This window comes from Aethalodelphis obliquidens, unplaced genomic scaffold (assembly GCF_003676395.1).
Source record: "Aethalodelphis obliquidens isolate GAN/ISIS:26980383/991018 unplaced genomic scaffold, ASM367639v1 scaffold113, whole genome shotgun sequence".
Taxonomy (NCBI): domain Eukaryota; kingdom Metazoa; phylum Chordata; class Mammalia; order Artiodactyla; family Delphinidae; genus Aethalodelphis; species Aethalodelphis obliquidens.
Genome location: NW_020838057.1, coordinates 1,582,716 through 1,604,171, shown reverse-complemented (window position 1 = coordinate 1,604,171; position 21,456 = coordinate 1,582,716). Strand labels below are relative to the sequence as shown.

The window sequence follows — 21,456 nt, the reverse complement described above, 5'->3', positions numbered from 1 at the left end:
TTTTTTTTTAAATTTATTTTTGGCTGCATTGGGTCTTCATTGCTGCACACGGCCTTTCTCTAGTTGTGGAGTGCGGGCTTCTCATTGCAGTGGCTTCTCGTTGTGGAGCACCAGCTCTAGGCACGTGGGCTTCAGTAGTTGTGGCTCGCAGCCTCAGTAGTTGTGGCACACGGGCTTAGTTGCTTCATGGCATGTGGGATCTTCCCAGACCAGGGCTCAAACCCGTGTCCCCTGCATTGGCAGGCAGATTCTTAACCACTGCACCACCAGGGAAGTCCCCAATCTATTTTTAACATTTTGAACTCTTCCCTTTATTGGCTATACCATTTTATGCTCCCATCAAATGTCCACAGAGTTCCAGTATCTCCACATCCTCATTGACATAATTCTATTTTCCATTTCATGTTTAATAGTAGCTATCCTAATGGATGTGAGGTAATATCTCACTGTAGTTTTGTTTATTTTATTTTATATATATATTTTTATGGCTGCGTCGGGTCTTAGTTGCAGCATGCGGGCTCTTTGTTGTGGCACATGGGCTTCTCTAGTGTGGCATGCAGATTTTCTCTTCTCTAGTTGTGGCCCGTGGGCTTCTCTCTAGGTGTGGTGTGCAGGTTTTCTGTTCTTTAGTTGTGGTGCGTGGGCTCCAGAGCATATGGGCTGTATAGTTGTGGCATTCAGGCTCCAGAGCGTGTGGGCTCTGTAGTTTGCAGCATGCGGGCTCTCTAGTTGAGGAGCACGAGCTCAGTAGTTGTGATGCGTGGGCTTAGTTGCCCTGTGGCATTTGGGACCTTAGTTCCCCAACTAGGGATCGAACTCACATCCCCTGCATTGCAAGGTGGATTCTTTACCACTGGACCACCAGGGAAGTTCCCTTACTGTAGTTTTGTTTAGCATTTCCCTAATGATTAATTATCATGTCTTCCTGGCCATTTGTATATTCTTTGTAAAAATCTCTATGTTTACCCCTTTAAAATTTTTCTTATTGGTGAGTTTTAGCAGTTCTTTATATAATCTGGATACTGACCACTTATCAAATATATGATTTGCAAATGCTTTTCTTCCATTCAGTAGCTTGCCAGTTCACTCTGTTGATTGTGTCCTTTGCACAGAAGTTTGTACCCTTATTTTTGCTTTTGTTTCCTATGCTTTTCATGTCAATGCCAAGAAGTTATAAATCCAATGTCATGAAGCTTTCCCCCTATGTCTTCATCTAAGAGTTTTTGAGCTTACATCGTACTGTCAGGTCTTTGTTTATTTTGAGTTCATTTTTGGGTGTGGTGTAAGGTAAGGGTCCAACTTCATTCATTTGAATGCAGATATCCACTGTAATTTGTTGGAGAGACTGTCCTCCTCCCATTGAATTGCGTTGGCACTCTTGTTGATTATTTGATCAAATATACTGGCTTCCAGTTTGGGGCACTCTGTTCTGTTTCATTGGCCTAAAGTTTTGTGTTTATGGCAGTACCAGTGTTTTGTTTTTGCTTTTTAAAAATTTTTATTACAATGTAGTTAATTTACAATGTTGTGTTAGTTTCAGGTGTACAGCAAAGTGAATCAGTTATTCGTATACATATATCCACTCTTTTTTAGATTCTTTTCCCATATAGACAATTACAGAGTTTTGAGTAGAGTTCCCTGTGTTAGACAGTAGCTCCTTATTAGTTATATTTCAGTTTTGAGTCCCTGGCTTGATGTTAGTCATTTCCTCTTTTAGAGCAGCAGCTGATTAAGACCACAACCAATCACTGTCTATATCAGGCACTCACACTCTGGACACCATCCCTTATGTCCCAGGGCCAGGAAACCAGGCAACTGGAGACAGCCTGTATGCCCCTGACCCCATGAAATTATTCCAGCTAGGTCATCCATGGGGAACCTGGGAAACCTAGGTAGCCCCAGACCACCTGCTATGTATAGGGTGCTCCCTACAACCCCAGGTTACTTACTGTGTCCCTGTACAGCCTGTTGTGTGCCCTGCCTGATGCCCTTGTCTCATCCTAAGCCCTAGGTAACAGAATTCTTCTTTTTATCTACCCAAGTGTCATCAAGAACTTTTAAATCTTACAAAACAACTACAAACCCAGAAGAGTGTTAGGAATGCAGTGAATGTTGAAAGTTATTCAGCTATTAGCCTAAACTCAAACAGCACTGGTAAATTTAAATCGGAGAAACATCTTCGGAGTGCAGGCAACATGCTGTTTCCTTGTTCTACGTAATTACAGAGCGACATTTGGAGATTAGTCTTTGTGAAAGAGAACTCAGCCATAAATTGAACTTCATGCCTCCAGACATCCCAGGAAGATTCTCTTAAGTACCAAGTATATTGGAAGCTTTCATGATAACACCTTGCACTTCCGGACCTGCCTGGAGTCCTTGCCAGAAATAAGTTGTTACCAGTATCTGTTATGTTAGCCTTCCCTCCTCTGCCACACGGCAGGGTGCCGCACTGTGTATGAATCATCCTTACAGTGCTTGGGAGGCAGGAAGCTACACTTTCTTCCTTCATCTGGAGGACTTACCCGTCTCTTGACTTTTGGGGTATCTCATTCACTTCCCACTGATTGTTTTGGGTGGGATATTACCCAGTTCTGGACAAGAGGACTCCAGCTGGCTTCTGCAGGCAGCTTGTGGAGATTTCCCTTCTTCGTGAGTATATTTGATTGACTTGTAATGGTTGGGTTGATTTTTCCACCCTCAGAGTCACCCGACCCAGGACTATCAGCAGAGCTTAGAAGGGTTTGAATTCCGCTCTATCCCCAGAATCAAAGCTCTCAGACACCAGGGAACACTACCCTGCTCACCTGTCCCATGACTCCAAGATTCAACCCTTCTCTCACTCATGAACTCAGAATACATTTTTGCCATAGCAGTAGAATTGTTTCACTGCATGCACCTGCTTTCACATATGTGTACCAAACTTAATGACGAGCTCCTTCCCTGCTCAAGGGCAGGACCCATATCTCTGTCATCCATATCATCCCACTACTCAGAACACAGTGCTTGGTGGGTGGAGCAGCAAGGCCACAGCCAGACCCTCTGAGTGACCACAGATATGAAGACAAGGCAGAGAAAACTGGATGGTGAGAGAATGAACCCTAGTGGGTCCTTCACCCACTGGGATGCATCTCATATGTCTTGTAGTTTGGGGCCCAGGTCCCTTTATGGACCACCTTGTCCCAAGGAGCTCCCAGTTATGGAAAGAATAACCCTCTGCTTTGAACCAAGAATTGTTTCCTGAGAGTGGATTCTCTGACTCTTATGGATCCCAAGGATCAGATTCATGTACAGCTACAGCTACAACCCAGACAATTATCTTGAGAGGAGATATAAGAGGGTAGTGTCTTCAAAACGCAACTTAACTTTCCTACAGAATACAGGAACCACACAAGCTATTCTCAAAACATTATAAATTTAGCGGAAAAAATGATGTTTTTTCTCACTGAGAGCCGTGTGTGCAGTAACAATATTGGATAAAACACAACATAAAGGGTTCGTGTCCACCTTGGCAACACAAAAGTATGTATTTGATTATATAAAAGGCTCCAAGGAGGGCTCAACTGGACAGTACATTTTTTTAAACCAAAGGTCATATTGATTATTTCATGCAGCTTTGAAATTAGTCCCAAAGACAGTCCCAAGGGAGGAATTTCAACACAACCTGACTGATAAGATCATCCTGAGAATAAGACCACAGTAGTAACTGTGAAACCCATACGTGGCTACCTGTATGCATCCTGGTTTTCCTGTTAAAGTTCCAGTCACTTTACAATGTTTCACAGAAACTTTTTTTCCCCTGCAAAAAGCGCTATTTTTTCCATTTGGCCCAAGGCTTGGAGAGGGCTCCAGGGTGGTTAACAAGCTGCCCAGTGGCTGCAGGGACAGGCTTCAGGGAGAAGCCCTGACCCCAGAGGGGCTCCTCACAGGCCGCTGGGCTCCAGGGGCTCCTAGTGGTGCCTGAGGCTGAGCCTTTGGAAGAAACATTCGCCCAGCCCAGCCTGGGGGCCGAGCAGCCTGCGGAGGTTGGTCAGGTGGTCGCCAATCTTCTTGATGAATTTCACCTGCTCATCCAGGAAGTGGCTCCAGGAAGTCCAGAGGTGGAGTCTGCGCGGGCAGAGCCCAGGGCCTGCGGACCCACAGGGCCTGGCGCAGGTTCTTCTCCGTCAGCCGGGCGGCTTCCACGGCGTCCTGGGCTTTACCCATGCTCCTGGGACGGCTTCGGCACCTCCTGTAAGAGGGCGAGGCCACAGCGCTGCTTTTGCCTTTTCCAGTGAGCTCGGGCCCTCCGGCTTCTCCTCGGCCAGTTTGCGAAACAATGTCTCACGCCCTCGAGAAGCGCAGAGACAGGTAGGTATGGGAGAGAGGCAGATGCACGTTATCAGGCGGGTGACTGCGGCCTCCACCTGGCGGAGTAATTGTGACGAATCTGGGAGCTCATGCTTGGTCGGCAACAAGGAGCTAAGCTCAGAAAGTGGTGTTGGCTGGTCCCGGAGGGCGAGGAGAGCTGAGTGGGTGATTCCAAGGTTGTGACTGGAAAAAAGGTTGGAGAGTGGTCAGAGTCAGGAGGAAGGGGCGCCCCTGGGTCTGTTCAGTCCAAATGCTGTTGAAATGAGAGATCTGCCGGACGGCCAAGAAACTTTTATAAAATTAAGCAATGAGCTTTCTTTTCCATGTTTGTTTCTCTGAATTTAACTTAGCTATGTGTTTTATTGTCTTTGTTGTAGTTGCAGTTCAGCACATAGAAAATTAGAAACGCCCGTCTACTCAGGAGTAAAGACTTCAAGAAACACCAGGAAGAGGAAAGACTTAGGACTCACCTGGGATGACAACACAGCTACATGATCATCCTCACCCCTCTGGGTAAAATACAAACTTCCCAAACAATGGCTAACAATCCAGGGAAATAATTCCTCCCTTTGCCAAACCATCCTTGATCCGCTGTCCCTGAAACTTCCTCAACGCATACTGACCCTCCAGTAGAGACCATAACCTCCCCCAACTCTGTCCCCTTCAGACTGTGATTCCTGGGCCTTGTTAGCAGGCATTTCGGATATAGTTTTCTGCTACCAGGGCTTGGGCTGATTTGCTTCCATCACGTGACCTTTAGTGTTTACATTCGGTCTTCAAACATGTGAGACTGCAGGTTGTGGCAAGATGAGCACCCGGCTTCTGTTCTGGCTGCCATCAGCACATCATCAAACCTACAGGGATGGTGCTAGGATGGGGAAGAGCAGGGGTTATGTCCCAGCCAGGTTGAAACCACCTGTCACACTCGGTCCACGTGCATGATTGTGTGATCCTGTGTATATCCACACACTAGGCTTTTGGGCCTCCCTATCCCATGCTTGTCTCACAAGTCTCCCTGGAGCATTTGTGCATTTGTGTCCTCATACCTGGTGTGGTAGTTCAGCACCTCTCTCTATTCCCACAAGCCTCTAATGTGTGCCACATACACTGGTTGTGTGTCTCATGACTATCACATGTCTTTTCTGTTGTGGATGTGGTGTAATGCATGTGTGTGCGTAGGCTTGTTGAGGGGTGTCAGCATGCAGACCTCATCACAGTGTCACCAGGATGCCTGTGCACGGGCCTCCAAGTTGTGCTGAGGTGTATCATTATTGTTACCGGACTCAGTGGGTCCTTGCCTTGAGGTGCATAGCCAGTGAACACACCAAGTACTTTCAGTTAAAGCAGAAGCATTTATTACTTGTGACAAGTAAGGAGACAGGGAGATAGCTCTCAAAGCACTGGACTGAAGTATTAAGCCTGGGGGGCATGCATATTCAAGAAAGGACCGGCTTGGAAAATGTTACTGTAGGTTGCCAAAATCTGCAAGCAAGCAGGCACTGGGTTGTTTGCTCACAGTGTGTTATCTTGTTCACTGGGATTCACCGTAACCTTTTCGGAATGTTGGGTATTTGGAGCTTTGTGCCATGAATCTCCTCCAATCTCTTTTCTTAGAGCATTTCCGTTAGCAAACTTCTAATTCTGAATTCTTTCTCTGTCCCTTTGAGACGTACATAAAACTATCGAAAAGCTAAATAATCCTCTTGTCAGTTTTACAACTGTGTAAAAATGTGCTCCCGGGATTTTAATTTATGGAGGTGACTGAGTGAGGACAGGAGAGGCTACTGCCGTTGAAAGTTCCCCAAGGAAACGACAGGCACAGCAGGACACGTAAGACCACATGAAGCCTGTCACATGCAGGTGTCAGGAAGCAGAGGAGTTGGGGCTGTGCCTTTATGACCACAGTGGCGGGAAGAACTAGGTAGTGACTTCCACTAGTGGGCAGGAAGCAAAAACACACATGCTATAGCTGGGAGTTTGTAACCCGTGGCCATGAGACCAGCTCGGAGGTGGGCCGGGACGTAACGAGGTCGGGCATCCGGGCGGCCGGCAGTGCGCCCTCGCCGGCCAGCGATCCGGATCCGTCCCGCTAATGTTCCCGCCGGTTGTCGGGCGCCATCTGGCGGTCACGTTTATTTTGTCCCTTCCCGTCCGGAGCTCGGGCGACGTCTGCAGGGGATGGGATTCGGCCGCGATGCCCGAGGCAGAGTTCCGGGAGGTCGGCGGGGCTGGCGGGATCATTCCGGTCTTGCCGGGCGGGCGCGCTTAGTGCTCTCTCCGGAGGTTGTACCTGCAGACTTATAGGGAAGAGGCTGGGTCCCCTCCGGTTGCCGAAGGGAGCAGGAAGGGGGTATCCCGGCTCTGGAGGTGGGAACCGGGCCGGGTGGGGAGGCCCGAGGAGGGCGTGAGCCGTTCGGCCGCGGGCTCGCGTGGCCTGGTCTGCAGAGGTTCCCCCGTGGGGTTTTCCCGGGTCCTGATTCAGAGGCCGTCTGGCCCCGCACTGCCTGCGGGCGAACCAGGTAGGGTAAGCCGGGCCGCCTCTGCCCCCGGGGTCAGGGGTAGAAGGGGGGGCCGTCAGCAGGTTCTGTCATTTTCTTCACAAGGGAATTAGTGATGCAGCCCTGGTCTCCAGCTCTGAAGGGCTTCCCCTACTCGTCAAGAGGTAAAGTAAACATTTCAATGACAGCCAAGGAGTTTTTTTGCGTTGAATGGGCTCTGTCTGCTTGGTGTATCATGAATGGGTGCGGTTTCTGTCTTTATAATGTCTTTAGTGGGCTGTCTGTGATGTGCCTCAGTTTAGTTTTGAGCTCATAGAAGGAAGTATGTTTTTTCTCTACTTTGTGGAAAAGGTCTTGTTTTATTATCTCCCCAACATTGGTCACCGTGTCAAACAGTATAAGATCCAATACAGGTGAAATTGAGAAACGTGGCAAATCCTAAAACAACGGCTATTGCAAGAAGGAAGAGTATTTTCTAGTATCAATTCTGTAGGCTAAAGGGGGGATTAGTTACAAATGGCTAGGAGAAAACCTTTGGTTTCAGAAGTGTAACCCTGTGCCAATGTTTTTCAAACCCTGCACTTAAAATGCATTTTATTTTTAAGTTGATTATACGTAACAAAACTTTTTAAAAAGTACAATTACGTTCTGGAATGTGGAAGACCACCTTCAGGTTAAATAAATTGCTATCCACACTTCCAGAAGTTAGAGAAGCTATTATGAATTAAGGGCTAATGATCTGTTACAGTGAAAGGATACAGATGAAAAGCAGGAAAGATGGCACAATAGGATAAAGTACACAGAGGGACCACATTGCCAGTTTCCTGTGCCCTGTCACTTAGGCCTCACAGCATCCGTGGGTGACAATATGAAGTGTACTGCTAAGGGCGGACCTCACACAAGACCTGGTATTATACAGGCTTTTTTTAGTATGTCACGCACAAGGGACACCTGTGTGGCTGAACTTACTCTCTAGCTTCTCTGAATGTCAAACAGCTACAGAGACCCTAAGGCTCCCCTACCCACTGGCATGTCAGATTATTAGTATAAATTAGCTAGCATGGCACAAGGCCCCGGGTAAACACACACTCTTATTAGTCCAACTGTTTCAAGGGCTTAGAAGTTATCTCCCAAGAGTCGGGCCACTCTGCCAAACGTTTCTTTCAAATGAATACACATTGGACAACACAGGCCTGTGATGTAATCCTTTATACAGGTCAAGTAAAAATACTCAAAACTCGGACCCTTGTTTTAGCACATGTCGGTACTTATTATCTATGTCCTCAACCTTATTTATGGGCATCTGTATAAGGGAAATAGTAGAAAGGAGCGCTACTGCATGTGTTCCCCAGTCCACATTGGATGACCTTGAAACTGTGCCCCATAGGGGTTAACAGAAGCTGATGACTAACAACTTCTTGAGCTAGAATTATTAAAAAAAAGGGAATATCATGTCAAAACCCCTCGCTTGTGAACTGCCTTAATTGGTTAAGCTCACTTGGGTGGGGTTTTTTTTCTCCTACTTGCATGTGCTCCAACTTCCTCCCTAGTTGGGCCATGTAGGTTTTCTCTTCTCTAGTTGTGGAGTGGGCTCAGTTTGTGGCATGTAAGTCTTAGTTGCCCCACTGCATGTGGGATCGTAGTTCCCTGACCAGGGATTGTATCACCCTCATCCCTTATATTGGAAGGTGGATTCTTTACCACTGGACCACCAGGGAAGTCCCACACTGTAGAAAACATCTCTGACAGGGTGGGGACACTGTAGGGAAGGGGGAGCCTCAGTTGTTTTTTTAGGAAATTGGAGTCAGCTCTTATCCAGCTATGTGTGAAGAACAGAAGCCTGTAATGCAGATACAGCTGTACACACTACTGCCTCACCTTTTCTCTGATTGCCCTTCCCCCCACCTAAGACTACCCTGCCTCTTTGTCCCCTACAGCACCTCACCTCCAGGAAGGTGGCTGTGAAACTTTTTTGTCTCCTGGCTTGTGCTGCCTTGTGAGTGAAATTCCTCTCTGGCAAGCTTTGACGTCCCACTGTTTGGCTTCTTGCACCTCTGGTTTAGTAAAATAACCTCTTGTTCACAGTGTGAAACTCCCCACAGTTGGAGTATTCATACCAGGGAAATTGGCAAACACAATAATTGGGGGGGGGGTGTTGGGTTTTTTTTTAAGTAGGTGTTTAGACTTACAGTAATGGAGACTATGTTAATAAGGACTACATGTGGGGCACTAAACATTTATTCCATCCAGCAAAGTCACTGAGAAAAAACAAGTTGCAACACATTTCTTTTTATTCTCTCCACAGTTACTAATAAAAAGACATTTTAATCAAAGAAGACAATACACCTGGCAAAGAACACAGGAATGTTCAACATCATGAATCACTAGAGAAATGCATCAGACCACAGTGAGGTATGTATCCACACTTTTAAAACAGCTAATATTCAGGGGCTTCTGTAGTGATGCAATGGTTGAGAGTCTGTCTGCCGATGCGGGGACACGGGTTCACGGGTTCGTGCCCCGGTCTGGGAAGATCCCACATGCTGCAGAGTGGCTGGGCCCGTGAGCCATGGCAGCTGAGCCTGCACGTCCAGAGCCTGTGCTCTGCAACGGGAGAGGCCACAACAGTGAGAGGCCCGTGTACCGCAAAAAAAGTAATATTCAAAACAGTAACCATACCAACCCACTACTGGTGCGGAACACAGGGGATGGAAGGTTCCCAATGCAGAAAGGATACAACCCTATTCATTCGTTTTGAAATATGAAACCAGGGGTTTCCCTGGTCCAGGGGTGTAAGACTCTGTACTTCCACTGCAGGGGCCACAGGTTCAATCCCTGGTTGGGGTAGATGCCCCATGGTGTGTGATGTGGCAAAAAAAAAAAAAAAAATTAGAATATGAAACATAAAGACCCCAATGATATTAAAAGTCTAGAAAACACTAACTGAATGGGAAAAAAGGAAATCAATAGTAGTTGCCTGGGAGTTGTGAGGGGGTGTTCAAAGGTGGGTGTGGCAGTGATGGTGGATGTTTGTAATTATGACAATTATGACACTGGGTCTGGGGGTTTATATGTATCAAAATTTAATCAAGCTGCACATTTTATGAGGTATGTTCAAATTCAATACATGCCCATATACAGCTCAATTAAATTTTGGCTCCACATAAAAATCTGAATTTGGGGTGTGTGTGTGTGTGCCATGTGCCTTGCAGGAGCCAAGGATCCCCCTGGAATCTTACTCTGAATCTCCTTTTCAGTAGAACTCTGGCAAACCACAACCCCATCCTTGACTCCTTGTCTCATGGGAGGGATTCTGTAGTAGTAGTGATGAAGACTGGTGAGCAATGAAAGGTTTTTTTAATTTTATTTTTCGTTGTGTTGGGCCGTTGTTGCTGTGCCTGGGCTTTCTCTAGCTGTGGTGAGCAGAGGCTACTCTTTGTTGTGGTGTGGGGGATTCTCATTGCAGTGGCCTCTCGTTGCAGAGCACAGGCTCTGGAAGTTGTGGCACACAGGCCTAGTTGCTATGAGGCATGTGGGATCTTCCCAGGCCAGGGCTTGAACCCCTGTCCCCTGCAGCAGGTGGATTCTTAACCACCGTGCCACCAGGGGAATCCCTGAAAAGTGTTTCCACTTAAGTTATCCAAGAACTCTGCCTGGGTCCTAAAAATCACATGCCTGTACTACACGATTTCCACACTCATTCCCCATTGTTTTCACTGTGCATCAAATGGCCTTGAGATAAACTATTTGCAGATGCTGAGGGAATCCTAAAACCTTTACGTTACTCAGTCTGACACTGACTGAGGCTCAGGAGGTTTCTGCAAAAACCTTTATGCAAAACAGCCACAGTGGTGGGAACATACATGAATGCAATTTTATATTTTATTCCTTCGTCTTTGGTAGTCTCTCCCTATAATTCCCTGTTTTAGTCCCACAGAGAGCCCTGCACTCTACCCCAGAAGGCCTTGGACAACGATGCAAAATGGGCCAGAACTGGAGTGAAAACTATTCTCTGCCATGATACTACCCCCAGTGAGGTATACTAAGTTTGGAACACCCACAAAACCTGTTCCTGTGTCCTGTCTGTCCTAGCCAGTTGATGGAAGAGAATGACAAAACCCACCTGCTCAGGGAATCCATGCTTTTCTACAGGGGATACGAGAGCACAAAAGGCTACCTACCCTGATCACACTTAGATGACTGAGTCCCAGTATGGGGATCTGCCACTTGGAAAAGGTAAGAAACTCACAGTGACAGTAAGTCAGAAAGTAGAGCATAGCTCCTGAAAAGCTTCCTACAAACCTCGTACTCACGGGCAATCTGCACACTAGGGTTGTTCAGTTGTATGGCATTCAACTTCCGTTGATGAGTCCCTCACAAAGCCTATTCAGTATGATGTATTAACTAAGGAGACAGCTCATGTGCTACTCTCCTCATCTCATCTCAAGGCCTTTCTCCAGTATGAACTCTGGTGATAGATGAGGTTATAGACCTTTGGCTGAAGCTTTCTTACATTTGCTGCACTCATGGTCTTTTTCTGTGGCGTGACCTGTTTGGTGTTCAGTAAGCTGGGTGTTTTGGCTGAAGAATTCTCCATATTTAGTGCATGCATGTGTTTTTCTCCTCCAGTGTGACTGTCTTCTTAAGGCCTCTCTCCTGTGTGGACTCTCTCATGCTCTGCAAGCCTATACATCCAGGGGTAGGCTTTCCCACACTCATAGCACTTATAGAGACTTTTACCATTGTGAAACACTGCTGTGCAGTCAGCATCCTTTTGTGGAGTGACCTGGTGCTGGAGAAGGCTAGAGCTACCAGGGAAATCCATCCCAGCCTCCTGGCATGTGAAGGAGTTCTTGGATGCATGGACTATGTGGCTCCTCATAAAGGCCTTACCCCTGTCTCTTCTAAAGAGTTTCCCTCCTCTGTGCTGGTGAAATTTCACACCTGACACACACAGTTTCTGGCCAGGAATTGTTCCCAGGTCTTCACCTAGAGGCAAACTTACTGTTTAAGGCCAGGCTACACATCTTCCAGGGACAGGACTTTGGATGGACAGGTCTCTGAAGTATTTATTCATGGCACTTCTACAGAAACATTCTGCTCAGAAATTATCTCCTTGTGCTCTGCTCCATGCCAACAAACTGAAAGCAGAGAAATGACACAATGTTGGGGGGAGTGCACACAGAAATGAGGTACACAGTCACTGGCTTTGGCACCAAAACACTGTGGGGCACAGGACATGATCCTGATATAATTTGAACCCCTGATGCCAAATCAATGGGGCCATGCCCACTTTGAACCCCTCATGCTGGGGCTTGGAGTCATGTCCACTCTGTCATGTCCCAGGGTTCACCTCCCAGCTCCAGTTGGACAACAACATGGAACCTAGAAAATGCAAGTCCTAAGGGAAAGACAGGACAGGTGAACAGTCAGTACTAGCCCAGGAGAACAACCAATCCCCCAAAAAACCTGAGGAAAGAAAAACAGTGTCACAAAAAGAACCAGTGTCCCTGCTGGATCCCAACAATTCCTGGTACAGTCAGGGCCCAGGAAATATCAGCTGGAAGGGGGCAGAACCTAGCGCACAGAGGTGTGTGGGTCTACAGAGTCAACTTAGCAGGGAGTGGCTGAGACTGATGGAACCCACTGAACTAATTCCAAGTCTTATGACCCAGAAAAACTTCACTGAAAAAACTTCAGAGCTGCTGGTACTGGGGATACTTCTGAAAGGAGGTCGTACTCATTCAGCCTTGGCACCAACAACACAGATGAGAGGGAAGCAGTAATAGAGATGTGCCCACTGTCTAGGAGTCTGTGAAAAAACAGACTTGCCTTTGGAAAAGGGAAAGGCAGAGACCTGCCCAGGATGCTGGGATAGGTGGGAAGGGCTTACCCAATGATGCAACAAGTGCAAAGGGCTCCAGGATCACATCACGGCACAGGAATCTCTGGGCCTCATCAAGAAGCTTCCATTCCTCCTGGGAAAAGTACCCAGCCACGTCCTCAAAGGTCACAGGGCCCTGTGATGATGGGACAGATTTGTACATAAGCAGCCTCTCTCCCCAGGACCCCATAAGTACTTCTAAACCCAGCCCATACTCTGGGTTCATCATCCACCCCAGCTCCGTGACTTAGAGGGCAGTGGGCCCAATAACTCTTCATGTTTCCTTGATCAGTATGTACGACCCTGAGCAACAACAGGCAGGTGGACAGAGAGATACCATGTAATCTGTGAGCCTGGTATGCAGGGCCCTTTCCCTTTCCTCCAAGACAACAGCCTGAGTGTACCCACTATCATGTCTCCCAGATACAAGCAAACTTAGCCCCATCCTTCTCTCTTATACTCCTAGTACTAGGGCCTGGGGCAATTACTTCACACACTTTCCTCACATGCATATTACTCACTGAACCTCCTGTCTACCATCATTCTCAGAACAGAAACCTCGTGCTACCATTCTAATTCTGCCCCCCTTGCTCTCTGTCCTTATCAGTTGTTAACAGACCTACATGTCCTAGAGCACTCCCATCACAATCACATCCTCAAGCATTTGTATATACTAGCCCCATTACTAAGACAACCTTTCATGTCTCAGTCCGCTGGCTGCCAAAAATGGGAATCTGTCCATAAAACCTAGGATCTACAGACACCAAGTCCACGAAGACACCTGACACCAGTGCAGGGGCCATAAATGGTTCTGCTGAGCGAACCATTTAATATTTCAGGCAAAGACAAATACTCAAGAGAAAAATAAAGCATGTAAAAGAGGGCAGAAAATGTTATAGAGTTGTGCCATAAGGTCATGTGGATACCTTGAGAAAAGGCTGTCCAGAAGTGGGACAAAAAAGTGCAAAGCCTCTCTATCAGAGTCATGTCTGGTGTGTATGAGCAGCATCCACAAGGCTAGTGTGACTGGAGCCCATTGAGCCAGAAGAATAAGGGATTGTGTTGGAGAGGAAATGGTTCTTTTCAAATTTTACTTTGGTTATATTAAAAATTATTACTTTATAAAAATCTCCACCTTACATAATCCATAGATTAAATTCTGATTTGGAATTATGCTAACATTACATAATAGGATTCAAGAATATATACTTTTTATACTTATCCACCATATTCTTTGATATATCCATTTTTTTCCCCCATACCTGTTCAGAGAGACTATCTGTAATTTCCTACTAGATTTCTTCTCCAGGGGTAGAGATCATGAACCACAATTTACTGAATTCACACTGAATATGACTCTCTGGAAAAGGGATTCTTGCCAGAATCAAAGTGCTTGGCCTCCAGCACTTGGGGATAACTGGGCATCATTGCTGACTCTTTAAACTTAAGAGAACTGCAACAAGCTATAGGACTTGACCTCTAGTCCATCTGCATTGTAGAAACACAGAAATACCTTATTGAGTTCTTAACATCTTGCATTATCACTTTTTACACTTACAATGTCACTTACAATGACAAAAAGTGATAATGACAAAGCATTATCACTTTTTACACTTAAAATGATTCATTTTATCACCCTTAAAACAAGTATTTTAACAAGATAGCTTAATCATTTATGATTTTCCACTAAAATAAGTATTATTCAGGAACTTCCCTGGTGGTCCAGTGATTAAAAATCTGCCTTCCAATGCAGGGGATGCAGGTTGGATCCCACATACTGTGGTGGGGCAACTGAGCCCATGTGCTTCAACGAAAGATCCTGTGTGCTGCAACTAAGACCTGACACAGCCAAAAATAAATAAAACAATACATAAGCATTATTTGAAGAGTACAATCACATTCTACCTGAAAAAGAATTCAGAGTAATGATAGTAAAGATGATTCAAAATCTCAGAAAAAGAATGGAAACAGATGGAGAAGATACAAGAAATGTTTAAAAGAAAGGTAGATTTGATGAACAATACAATACCTGAAATGAAAAATACACTGGAGGGATTCAATAGCAGGATAACTAAGGTAGAAGAACGACTAAGTGAGCTTGGATGACAGAGTGGTGGAAATAACAACATTTAATGAACCAACATTTGCATTATAAGGGTCGAAGAAGAGAAAGGGAAAGGGCCTGAGAAAATATTTGAGGAGATTACAGCCGAAAACATCCCTAACATGGGAAAGGAAACACCCGAATCCAAGAAGTGCAGAGTCCCATACAGGATAAACCCAAGGAGAAACACACCAAAACACATATTAATCAAACTGATACAAATTAAACACAAAGGAAAAATATTAAAAGCAGCAAGGGAAAAGCAACAAATAACACACAAAGGAATGATAACCATAAGGCTATATCAGCTGATTTTTCAACAGAAACTCTGCAGGCCAAAGTGGCACAATATATTTAAATGGTGAAAGGGAAAAAACCTACAACCAGCAATACTCTACTCAGCAAGGCTTTCATTCAGATTAGATGGAGAAATTAAAAGCTTTACAGACAAGACAAGCAAAAGCAAAGAGAATTCAGCACCACCAGACCAACTTTGCAAAAAGTGCTAAAAGAACTTCTCTAGGCAGAAAAGAAAAGGTCACAACTAGAAACAAGAAAATCACAAAAGAGAAAGCTCATCAGTAAAGGCAAACAGACAGTAAAAGAAGGAAACCAAAAAAAAAAAAAAAAAAAGAAGGAAACCATCCACACACGAAATATGATATCAAAACAGCAACCATGAGGAGTACAAATGCAGGAAATGGGAATTGCATTTGAAATTAAGACACCAGCACCTCAAAACAATCCTGTACATACATAGACTGCTATATAAAAACCACATAGATGCAGGGGACACGGGTTCAAGTCCTGGTCGGGTAAGATCGCACATGCCATGGAGCAAGTAATCCTGTGTGCCACAACTACCAAGTGTGCACTCTAGAGCCCCCAAGCCACAATTACTGAGCTCACGTGCCTAGAGCCAATGCTCTGCAATGAGAAGCCATGTAAATGAAAAGCCTGCACACTGCAATGAAGAGTAGCTCCCAATTGCTGCAACTAGAGAAAGCCCGCACACAGCAACAAACACCCAACTCAGCCAAAAAGAAAAAAAAATACAGGCAGACTGCAAACCAAAAAATTACAATAGGTTCAAAAAAAGAAAAAAAAAAACACCCCAAACACAACACTAAAGATAATCATCAAACCACAAGAGATGAAATCAAAAGGAAGGGAAGACAGAACACCAGACAAAAACAAATCCAAAGTTGGGGAACTATGATCCCTCAAGCCATGGGAAGAAGAAAAAATAAAAGAAATTGCCTATATGAAATCCAAAGAAAGCTGGAGTAGCAATACTCATATCACACAAAATAGACTTTATGGTACAAGAGACAAAGAAGTACTGCAGAATGATCAAGGGATCAATCTATAATGAAAAAAATGCTAACAGCCATAAGAAGAAAAACTGACAGCAACACAATGATGGGGGGACTTTAACACCCCACTTACACCAATGGACAGATCATCCAGAGAATCAATATGGAAAAACAAGCCTTAAATGACACATTAGACAAGATGGCATTAATTGATATTTAAACCACATTGCATCCAAAAGCAACTGAATACACATTCTTTTCAAGTATACCTAGAACATTCTCCAGGATAGAACACATCCTGGGCCACAAAGAAAACCTTGGCAAATTTACATGAAATCATATCAAGCACTTTGTCCATATGAGATTAGAAATAAATTACACAACGAACTATTAAAAAAAAACCCCACACATGGAGGCTGAACATGTTACTAAAAAACAATGGATCACTGAATACATGAAAGAAAATCAAAAACTACCTAGAGGGTTTCCCTGGTGGCGCAGTGGTTGAGAGTCCACCTGCCGATGCAGGGGACACAGTTTTGTGTCCCGGTATGGGAAGATCCCACATGACGCGGAGCAGCTGGGCCTGTGAGCCATGGCCCCTGAGCCTGCACGTCCAGAGCCTGTGCTTTGCAACGGGAGAGGCCACAACAGTGAGAGGCCTGCGTACCACAAAAAAAAAAAAAAAAAAAAAAAAAAAAAAACTACCTAGAGACAAAGGATGATGAAAACACACTGATCCAAAACTATGGGATGTAGCAAAAACAGTTCTAAGAGCGAAGTTTATAACAATACAATCTTTCCTCAGGAAACAAGAAAAATCTTCAATAAATAACCTAATCTTACTTACACCTAAAGCAAATAATAGCAAAGATCAATGAAACTAAAAGCTGTTTTTTTGAAAACATAAACCTTGCCAGAGTCATCAAGAACAACAGGTGAGGGCTCAAATCAATAAAAACGGACACCACAAAAATACAAAGGCTCCTAAGAGACTACTGCAAGCAACTATATACAATAAAATGGACAACCTAGAAGAAATAGGCAAATTCCTAGAAAGATACAACCTACCAAGACTGAGCCAGGAAGAAAAAGAAAATATGAACAAACCACTGACCAGTACTGAAATTAAAACTGATTTAGAAAAAAACTTCCAACAAACAGAAAGGCCAGGACCAGATGGCCTCATAGAAGAACTTATCAAACATTTAAAAAGAAAACACCTATAAAAAACTGCAGAAGAGGAGACACTCCCAAGCTCATTCTGTGAGGTCATCATCACCCTGATATCAAAACCAAACATACCACCCACACACAAGAAAATTACAGGCCAATATCACTGATGAACATACATGCAAAAAAACTCCTCAATAAAATACTAGCAAACTGACTACAACACATTAAAAGGATCATACACCATGATCAAGTAGGATTTACCCAGGGATGCAAGGATTCTTCAATATATGCAAATCAATCAATGTATACACCGTATTAACAAATTAAAGAATAAAACCCATATGATCATCTCAATAGATGCAGAAAAAGCTTTTGACAAAATTCAAAACTCATTTACGATAAAAACTCTCCAGAAAGTTGGCATGGGGGAACCTACCTCAACATAATAAAGGCCATATACAACAAACCCACAGCTAACATCATTCTCAACAGTGAAACACTGAAAGCATTTCCTCAAAGATCAGGTACAAAACAAGGATGTCCACTCCTGCCAATAGTTTCAGAAGTTCTAGCCACAGCAATCAGAGAACAAAAAGAAAAGAAATGCAAATTGGAAGTAGTAAAACTATCACTGTTTGCAGATGACATGATACTACTCAGAGAAAATCCTAAAGATGCTATCAGAAAACTACTATGCTCATCAGTGAATTTGGTAAACCTGCAGAATACCAAATGAATGCACAAAAATCTCTTGCATTCCTATACACTAACAATGAAAGATCAGAAAGAGAAATTAAGGAAACAATCCCATTCACCACTGCAACAAAAAGAATAAACTACCTAGGAATAAACCTACCTAAGGGGCTTCCCTGGTGGCACAGTGGTTAAGAATCCACCTGCCAATGCAGGGGACGTGGGTTCGAGCCTTCATCCGAGAAGATCCCACATGCCGCAGAACAGCTGAGCCCCCATACCATAACTACTGAAGCCTGCATGCCTAGAGCCTGTGCTCTGCAACAAGAAAAAAACGCCACTGCAACAAGAAGCCTACGCACCACCACGAGAAGTAGCCCCTGCTCGGCACGACTAGAGAAAGCCTGCGTGGAGCAACAAAGACCTAATGCAGCCCAAGATAAATACATAAATAAATTTATTAAAATAATAATAAAAATAAACGTACCTAAGGAGGCCAAAGACCTGTACTCAGAAAACTGTAAGATGCTGATGAAAGCAATCAAACATGACATAAACAGAGAGATAGACCATGTTCTTGGATTGGAAGAATCTATATTGTGAAAATGACTATACTACCCAAAGCAGTCTACAGATTCAGTGTAGTCCCTAACAAATTACCAATGGCATTTTTCACAGAACTAGAACAAATAATTTTACCATTTGTATGGAAACAGAAAGACCTCGAATAGCCAAAGCAAGCCTGAGAAAGAAAAACGGAGCTGGAAGAATCAGGCTCCCTGACTCCAGACTATACTACAAAGTTAGAGTAACCAAAAGTTTGGCACTGGCACAAAAACAGAAATACAGATTGATGGAACAGGATAGATAGAAAGTCAAGAGATAAACCCACACACCTATGGTCACCTAATCTATGACCAAAGAGGCAAGAATGTAAAATGGAGAAAGGACAGTGTCTTCAATAAGTGGTGTTAGGAAAACTAGACAGCTACATGTAAAAGAATGAAATGAGAACACCCACTAACACCATACACAAAAATAAAGTCAAAATTGATTAAAGACCTAAGTGAAGGCCAGACACTATAAAACTCTTAGAGGAAAACATAGGCAGAACACTTTCGACATAAAGCACAGCAAGATCTTTTTTGACCCACCTCCTAGAGTAATGAGAATAAAAACAAAAACAAATGGAACCTAATTAACCTTACGAGGTTGTGCACAGCAAAGGAAACCATAAAAAAGACGAAAAGACAACCCACAAAATGGGAGAAAATATTTGCAAACGAAGCAATTGACAAGGGATTAATTTCCAAAATAATCAAACAGTTCATGCAGATCAGTATCGAAAAAAACACAAACAATCCAATCAATAAATTGGCAGAAGACCTAAATATACATTTCTCCAAAGACATTCAGATGGGCAAATGCACATGAAAAGATGCTCAACATCACTACTATTAGAGAAATGTAAATAAAAACTACAGTGGGAACCACCTCACACTGGTCAGAATGGCCATCATCAAAGTCTACAAATAATAAATGCTGGAGAGGATGTGGAAAAATGGGAACCCTCCTACACTGCTGGTGGGAATGTAAATTGGTACAGCTGCTATGGAGAACAGTATAGAGGTTCCTTAAAAAACTAAATATAGAAGTACCATATAATTCAGCAATCCAACTCCTGTGCATATATCCATAGAAAACCACAATCTGAAAAGATACAAGCAGCACAATGTTTACTGCAGCACTATTTACAACAGCCAAGACATGGAAGCAACTTAAGTGTCCACCAATGGAGGAGTGGATAAAGATGTGGTACATATACACACTGGATAAAAAAACCATAAAAAAGAACAAAATAATGCCATCGGTAGCAACATGGATGGACCTAGAGACTGTCATACTGAGTGAAGTAAGTCAAACAGAAAAAGACATGATGATATTGCTAAAAAACAAAAAATAATAGAAATAAACTTATTTACAAAGCAGAAACAGAGCCACAGGTGTAGAAACAAACTTCTTGTTACCGGGGGAAAGCGGAGAGGGGGGGATAATTTGGGAGACTGGGATTGATATATACACACTACTATATATAAAACAGATAACTAATTAGGACTTACTTTATAGCACAGGGAACTCTACTCAGTACCCTGTAATGACCTATATGGGAGAAGACTCTAGAAAAGAATGAATATATGTATATTTATAAGCGATTTACTTTGCTGTACACTTGAAACTAACACAACATTGTAAATCAACTATACTCCAATAAAAATTATTTAAAAAACCCCAAAACCCTCTAAGTGTGTGTATGCTGTAAAACTGAGTTTATGTAATGTATAATAAGTCTGTATCAAAATCTAACAATGGGGTAGTTGAAAAATATGTATAATTTCATTCAAAGAACTAAGTTAAAATTAGTAAGAACAAAATTAAAAACTGGAAATGTTCATTTAAATAAATAATTTTAACATATATGCTAGATAAATGCATATGTACACAAGAACAGATGGCAGGTATGGCTATAAATACAGAAAGTAGACCAAAAAAAAAAAAAAAAAGAAGAAAAAAGAAACATGTAAACAAAGAAGAGCCTTCAACAGGGGAACTTATAAAGACATTTTACTCATATACTCATATCTACAGAATACAGCACAAGAAAGGAAAATGAATGTGTTAGGGAACTGAAACCGCCCACCTTGGCCAGGCACAATGATAACCACTTGCCTGAATTGTCTCACAACAGGAAGTTCTGATAAAGAGGTGCTGCCTCTGAAAGCTAACTGGGAGAATCTGGGAGGGTCTGAAAGGAGGAGGGAAGAGATGATATGTCCTGCCTACCTCCCAGAATCCCCCTCACGCTGGAATCCACCTTGGCTGAGAGGTGAGTGCACCACCAGGAAGGACCCTGAGTCAGAACAACTGGCCATAGACAACCCGGAAACTAACCCTATTACCATAAAAGCTGAGATTGCGAGCATCATGGCAGAGCAATTCTCCTGGGTTCCCTACTGTGTTGCTCTTCGCCTAGGCACCCCTTTCCAATAAAGTCTCTTGCTTTGTCAGCATGTGTGTCTCCTTGGACAATTAATTTACGAGTGTTACACAAGTGCCCACTCTCAGACCCTGCAAGGGGTCCCCCTGAAACCATGCAACTCAGATTGGGACTTTACTTGATATCACACACCTGGTCTCAGGACTTAATGAACCTCAGGTTCTTGAAGTCTCCTCACAGAAAGAGTTCAGTGAGACAACGTGATAGGTAAGAATTGGATTTATTTAGCGAGGAACACACTCCACAGAGAGAGTGTGGGCCATCTCAGAAGGCGAGAGGCCTCAAAATATGACGTGGTTACTTTTTATGTTCTACGTAATTTCACAGGCTGAGTGGGAGGATTATTCCAACTACTTCCCGGGAAGGGGCAGGTATTTCCAGGA

General features: G+C 43.8%; 2 long non-coding RNA genes across 2 annotated transcripts; one reads left to right on the top strand and one right to left on the bottom strand.

Moving 5' to 3' along the window:
* The first annotated feature begins 846 nt into the window (after positions 1-846).
* LOC113615276 (uncharacterized) lies at positions 847-21,086 on the top strand. The gene is made up of 7 exons (XR_003430945.1): positions 847-2,649; positions 4,272-4,347; positions 4,725-4,860; positions 9,151-9,257; positions 10,103-10,182; positions 10,775-11,081; positions 20,765-21,086. It is a non-coding gene; the product is annotated as an uncharacterized LOC113615276 (long non-coding RNA).
* On the bottom strand, positions 4,257-14,031 carry LOC113615277 (uncharacterized). The gene is made up of 3 exons (XR_003430946.1): positions 12,739-14,031; positions 11,851-11,986; positions 4,257-4,530 (listed from the first exon to the last, which is right to left on the bottom strand). It is a non-coding gene; the product is annotated as an uncharacterized LOC113615277 (long non-coding RNA).
* Positions 21,087-21,456: the final 370 nt, after the last annotated feature.